At 43.0% G+C, this 7,102-nt stretch overlaps 1 protein-coding gene across 2 annotated transcripts in view; it reads right to left on the bottom strand.

Moving 5' to 3' along the window:
- TM2D1 (TM2 domain containing 1) overlaps positions 1-7,102 on the bottom strand; it is a 53,905-nt gene that overhangs the window by 37,745 nt on the left and 9,058 nt on the right. The window lies entirely within an intron of this gene.

The raw sequence follows: 7,102 nt of genomic DNA, 5'->3' as shown, positions 1-7,102 counted from the left end.
TTTTAGAAGAGACGGGGTTTCACCATGCTGACCAGGATGGTCTCGATCTCTTGACCTCGTGATCCACCCGCCTCGGCCTCCCAAAGTGCTGGGATTACAGGTTTGAGCCACCGCGCCCGGCCGATCATGAATTTAAATGGTTTCAAAAACATGTAATTTCCAGTTTGTTTCTTTATTTATTGAAACTGAGTCTCACTCTATCGCATAGGCTGGACTGCATGGGTATAATCACTGCAACCTCCGTCTCCTAGGTTCAAGTAATTCTTATGCCTCAGCCTCTCCAGTAGCTGGGATTATAGGCACCTGCCACCACGCCTGGCTAATTTTTATATTTTTAGTAGAAAAGGGGTTTGACCATGTTGACCAGGCTGGTCTCGAACTCCTGGCCTCAAGAAATTCGCCCACCTCAGTCTCCCAATAGGTGTTAGCCACTGTACCCGGCCTCCAGTATATTTCATACTGTCATTAAAATTAAAATGTTATAGCACTCTTTAAAGTGGAATCTAAAAACAACAGCAATTTGACAGGCATCATGATCCACTGGAGAACAGATATGAAAGAACTCTTCTCTAAAATTCAACAATTTTACATAAATTTTAGGAAAGGGTACACATTTAAAAGCTGAGAATTGGCTGGGCGTGGTGGCTCACACCTGTAATCACAGCACTTTGGGAGGCTAAAGCAGGCAGATCATTTGAGGTCTTAGCCTGATCAACAGGGTAAAACCCCGTCTCTACTAAAAATATAAAAATCAGCAGGATGTGGTGGCACATACCTGTAATCCCAACTATTTGGGAGGCTGAGGCAGGAGAATCACTTGAACCTGGGAGGCGGAGGTTGTAGTGAGCAGAGATTGTGCCACTGCACTCCAGCCCAGGTGAGTGAGACTCCATTTCAAAAAAAAAAAGGCTGAGAAAATAGGCAGGGTGCGGTCTAGGCCGGGTGCGGGTGGCTCATGTCTGCAATCCCAGCACTGTGGGAGGCCCAGGCAGGCGGACTGCTTGAGGCCAGGAGTTCAAGACCAGTCCGGCCAACATGGTGAAACCCATTTCTCCCAAAAATACAAAAAATTAGCCAGGCGTGGTGACGTGTGCCTGTGGTCCCAGCTATGCAGAAGACTGAGCCAGGAGAATTGCTTGAGCCTGGGAGATAGAGGCTGCAGTAAGCCACGATCATGCCACTGCACTCCAGCCTGGGTAACAGAGTGAGAACCTCAACTCAAAAAAAAAAAAAAAAAAAGAGGAGGAGTCTTCGAGAATATCTGTAAACACAGGGTTTTTTTCTCTAAAAGTAGCTTTAAATCGTTTCATATCCTCAAACCAGTAAGTAGATTAAGCGTGCCACAAAGCACAGTATTATTAGATTGTAGTTCATTTTTCTCTAAAAGTATTTATTACCTTGCACTTCCTCAGTCTGAAGCTGTCATTTTCTTGTCATACAGCCTTGTGAGATCTTTCTGCAGATTATCTAAAATCAGGTCTTAAAGAGACAGTTGCAATACAAAACACTAATTATGATTCCAGTTGGGGTTATTTTCCAATATACCTTGCCTAATAGAAATGCACTGTTTTTTTTTTTTTTTTTTTTTTTTTTTGAGATGACAGGTTTCTGTGCAAAACTTTTAAAAACCAAATATTTCTAGGTGAGTTGCAAAAATGCCTTGTAAAAAATATTAAAAACTAAAGAGCCCTAACCAGGAATGGTAGCTCATCCCAGCACTTTGGGAGGCCAAGGTAGGTGGATCACGAGGTCAGGAGTTTGAGACTCACCTGGCCAACAAGGTAAAACTCCACCTCTACTAAAAATACAAAAATTGGCCAGGCATGGTGGCATGTGCTGTAATCTCAGCTAATAAAGAGGCTGAGGCAGGAGAATCACTTGAACTCAGGAGGCGGAGGTTGCAACAAGCTAAGATCGTGCCCTTGGATGCCAGCCTGTGTGACAAATCAAGACTCTGTCCCCCCCCCCCAAAAAAAAAAAAAAAACCCTCTGAAAGAGCCCGATCTTTTGTTTTATTTTTGAGGCAAGGTCTCACAGTCACCCAGGTTAGTGGCATGATTACAGCTCACTGCAGCCTCAACCTCCTGGGCTTTTAAGAGACCCTCCCGCCTCAGTCTCCCAAGTAGGTAGGACTATAGGTGTGTGCCACCAAGCCTAGCTAATTTTTCTATTTTTTGTAGAGACAGGTTTTTACCATGTTGCCCAGGCAGGTCTTGAACTCCTGGGCTCAAGCAATCCACCCACTCTGGCCTCCCAAGGTGTGAGCCACCATGCCCAGCCAACCATATCTATTTTTCAACCAGACAGTATATAAATTGTCAAAAATCCCATATGTTGAGTTTTAGTTTTCAATATTTAATCATTTCGAATAGCTGCTTTGTATACAATATGAAAAAGATGAAAGAAAGAAAAAAGCCCAACACTCCAGGATTAGATACTTAAGAAAGACACCATAGTGAAAAGAGGTATCACAGTGAAGGGATAACCACATTGCAATGATTTAAGAATTTTGACATTCGTTTGAGCTACTTATTTCAAGGGATGAAATTTATACTTGATGAAAAAAAGATGAACTGTTGCTCCAAATATATAGACAGAAGACATGAGAAAATAATAAGAGAAACTCAGACTGATTTGTTTGAAACGATAGAGAACTCCAAAGAGCAGTACTTTAGAACTAGATTTGGATTTAAGCCCTAACTCTGTCACTTAACTAGCATGTTCCTTCAGGAAAAATAAAACCCCTCTGAATCGTGTTTCCCATCTGTGACATGGGATATATCTTTTGTGCTCCTGTTATATACATATAAAAAGCATAGAGGCCGGGCACAGTGGTTCACATCTATAATCCCAGCACTTTAGGAGGCCAAGGCGGGTGATCAGTTGACGCCAGGAATTCAAGACCAGCCTGGTCAACATGGCGAAACCCCATCTCTACTAAAAATACAAAAATTAGCCAGGCGTCGTGACCCACATGTGCAGTCCCAGCTACTGGAAAGGCTGAGTCACAAGAATTGCTTGAACCTAAGAGACGGTGGTTGCAGTGAGCCCAGATAGCACCACTGAGCTCAAGCCTGAGTGACAGAGCAAGACTGTCTCAAAAAAAAAAAAGAGAAAGAAAAAGCACATGGTGTGTAAAGCACGGTGTTTGGTTAGAAAAAGTATTCAAAACGTGTTTAGGGGCCAGGTGCAGTGACTCGCCTGTCATCCCAGCAATTTGGGGGGCCAAGGCAGAAGGATCACATGAGCCCAGGAGTTTAAGACAAGCCTGAGCAACATAGTGACACTCTGTCTCTAAAGAAAAAAAAAAAATTCGCCAGGCATGGTTGCATGTGCTTATAGTCCCAGCTACTCAGGAGGCTGAGGCAGGAAGATTTCCTGAGCCTATGAGATCCAGGCTTCCAGTAAGCTATGATCCCGCCTCTGCACGACAGTCTGGGCTACAGAGCAGGGACTCTCTCTACCCACCCCGCACCCCAAAATGTGTGTGTGTGTGTGTGTGTGTGTGTGTGTGTGTGTGTGTGCGCGCGCGCGCGCGCGCACGTGAGATTCCCCACTCTAAGAAATAAGAGAACTTCAATATTTAGAAGACTAATAAAGAAATGAATATAACATTGTGAGTGGCTATAAAATTAATGTAAGATTTTATGATACGAAATTCATCAATTCAAAAGAAGCCTACGACCACAGAGTTTGTTTAGACATACCTTACTATGACTTCATTTCATCCTTGTAAGAAAGAACTTGTTAAGTAAGCAAATTCATAATGTTCCCTTCTTTTCCTTTCACAAATAGGAAAACTGAGGTTCCAAGAAATTAAATGAGTTGACTAAACAGCAAGTAATACTCTCTAAATCCTGGACTAAAACTCCTTACTGTTAATCAATACTCTTTCCATTATATCATAATTATCCCATGTGAACACTGATTTCAGCAATAAGCAAAAATAAACAAAACGATATGACAAGATCAAATAAGCTACTTATCAATAAATGTTAACTAGCAGACAAAATTAAGCAACATGCTACAAGCCTGAAAACAATTCAATTTGCAGTTTTCTTGCAAACAGGTTTGGTTCTGACCAATACCTGGAATTTAGATAATATCAATTCAGGCCAATAACCACATAGTATTCATTATAAAAAGCAGCAATGTGGTTTGTATGGTTGGTTTATTTTTAGAGATAGGGTCTCACTCTGTTGCCCAGGCTAGAGTGAAGTGGCATGATCATAGCTCACTGTAACCTCCAACTTCTGGGCTCAAGACATCCCACAGCCTCAGACTACCAAATAGCCAGGATTACAGGCACACACCACCACACCTGGTGTAGAAAGCAGCAATGTTTTTCAAATACAGAAATGCTAAACCAGCCAGGCGCGGTGGCTCACGCCTGTAATCCCAGAATTTTGGGAGGCCAAGGCAGGCAGATCACGAGGTCAGTAGTTTGAGACCAGCCTGACGAAAATGGTGAAACCCCGTCTCTACTAAAAATATAAAAAGTAGCTGGGCATGGTGGTGTGCACCTGTAATCCCAGCTATTCAGGAGACTGAGGCAGGAGAATCACTTGAACTTGGGAGGCGGAGGCTACAGTGAGATGATATCACGCCACTGAACTCTAGCCTGGGTGACAAAGCAACACTGTCTCAAAACAAAACAAAACAAAACAAAAGGTAAACCAGAAATAATGTAATCAGACAATGAAGTTTCATAACAATAAAGGACTAAATCTAGCCTGGGCAACTTTGCAAAAAATATTTATGTCTGTAATCCCAGTAACTTGGGTGGCTAAGGCAAGGGGATTGCTTAAGTCTCGAAGATGAAGGCTGCAGTGAGCCGTGATCACATCACGGCACTTCAGCCCGGGCTACAGAGCAGCAAGACTGTCTCCAAAAACAAACAAAAAAAATGCCAGGCACAGTGCCTCACACCTGAAATCCAACAGTTTGGGAGGCTGAGGCAAGTGGATTGCTTGTGCTCAGCAGTTAGAAACCAGCCTAGGCAACATGGTGAAATCCCATCTCTACAAAAAAATGCTAAAATTAGCCTGGCATGGTGAGGCTGAGGTGGGAGGATCACTCGAGCCTAGGAGGTAGAGGTTACAGTGAGCAGAGATCCTGCAACAGAACTCCAGCATGGGTGACAGAGTAAGACCCTATCTCCAAAAAAAAAAAAGAGAGAAAGAGAGAGAGAAAAAAAAAATAAAGTTGGCAAGAGCCAACCCAATCTCCATATTTTTAGCATTAAAATATGGAGAGTGCTAGATTTGGAAAATAATCATTTTGCGACTATCAGAGTAAAGAATAGTTCCAGGGAACACTTTTCCATTTTATGGAATGAAGTGTTGACCATTCTATAAAAGAATAATTCAGGCCAGAATCATTAATGGGATATAAATCTGGGGGTGGTAGGGAGATATCTGCATGGCCTTAATGAGTATCCCTTTGGATTATTTATAGTTGCAAAGAAAAAAATACTAACTATACGGTAGAAAAAGCTGAGTGATCAATAATCAACATCACCAAGGAAAAAGAGATAGTTATGTGCCCCCAGATGTGAGAAGTCAGGAAGGACACTACACCAATTATGTTATTTTATAGTGTGGTATGTATATCCTAAGTCTAATCATAAGGAAATATCAGACAATCCCAATGAGGAACACATCAAACATGTAAGTTAATGCCATAAAAGACAAAGAAAGTTGTGGAAATATACCAATAAAACTAAATGTGAGCTGAGTACGGTGGCTCACGCCTGTAATCCCAGTACTTTGGGAGGCTGAGGCAGGTGGATCACAAGGTCAAGAGATCGAGATCATCCTGGCTAACATGGTGAAACCCCATCTCTCCTAAAAATATAAAAATTAGTTGGGTGTGGTGGTGCCCACCTGTAGTCCCAGCTACTCGGGAGGCTGAGGCAGGGGAATTGCTTGAACCTGGGAGGTGGAGGTTGCAGTGAGCCGAAATCACCACCGTACTCCAGCCTGGTGACAGAGCAAGACTCTGTCCCAGCCAAGCACAGTGGCTCACACCTGTAATCCCAGCACTTTGGAAGGCCGAGAAAGGCAGATCACCTGAGGTTGGAGGTCGACACCACCCTTACCAACATGGAGAAACCCCGTCTCTACTAAAAATACAAAAAATTAGCCGGGTATGGTGATGCATGACTGTAATCCCAGCTACTCAGGAGACTGAGGCAGAAGAATCACTTGAACCTGGGAGGCGGAGGTTACAGTGAGCCAAGATCACACCATTGCACTCCAGCCTGGGCAACAAAAGCGAAATTCGATCTCAAAAAAAAAAAAAAGAAAAGAAAACTAAATGTAATATCTGATTTTAGGATCCTGTACTGGGAGAAAATGTTAAAAAGGCACAATTTGGGCTATTTGATAAAATAAGAATATGGATGAGATTAAAGCATGTGTATTAATATTAAATTTACTAAAGTTTATAACTGAATTGTATTTATGTTAAGAGAATATTAATATACTTTTTATTTTTTATCATTTTTTGGAGACAGCATCTTGCTCTGTCGCCCAGGCTGGAGTGCAGTAACACAATCAGGGCTTACTGCAGCCTTACCTCCTGGGCTCAGGTAATCCTCTCACATCAGCCTCCCAAGTAGCTGGGACTACACGTGTACACCACCATGCCTAGCTAGCTTTTTGTATTTTTTGTAGAGACAGGGTTTCACCACATTGCCTAGGTTCATCAAGAACTCCTGAGTTCAAGTAATCTGCCCACCTCAGCCTCCCAAAGTGCTGGGATTATAGGTGTGAGCCACCAAAACTGGCCAGGAACATCTCTAAAGAAAAACATACTGGCCGGGCACCGTGGTTCATGCCTGTAATCCCAGGACTTTGGGAGGTCCAGGTGGGCGGATCACCTAAGGTCAGGAGTTTGAGATCAAGCCTGACCAACATGGAGAAATCCCGTCTCAACTAAAAATACAAAAATTAGCCAGGGGTGGTGGTGGGCACCTGCAATCCCAGTTACTCGGGAGGCTGAGGTAGGAGAATCACTTAAACCTGAAAGGTGGAAGTTGTGGTGAGCTGAGATCGCGCCACTGCACTCCAACCTGGGCAACAAGAGCGAAACTTCGTCT

Source organism: Cebus imitator, unplaced genomic scaffold, assembly GCF_001604975.1.
Source record: "Cebus imitator isolate Cc_AM_T3 unplaced genomic scaffold, Cebus_imitator-1.0 Scaffold135, whole genome shotgun sequence".
NCBI classification, from domain to species: Eukaryota; Metazoa; Chordata; class Mammalia; order Primates; family Cebidae; genus Cebus; species Cebus imitator.
Note: the sequence above shows the minus strand (reverse complement) of the source record. Positions and strands in the feature narration are given on the sequence as shown.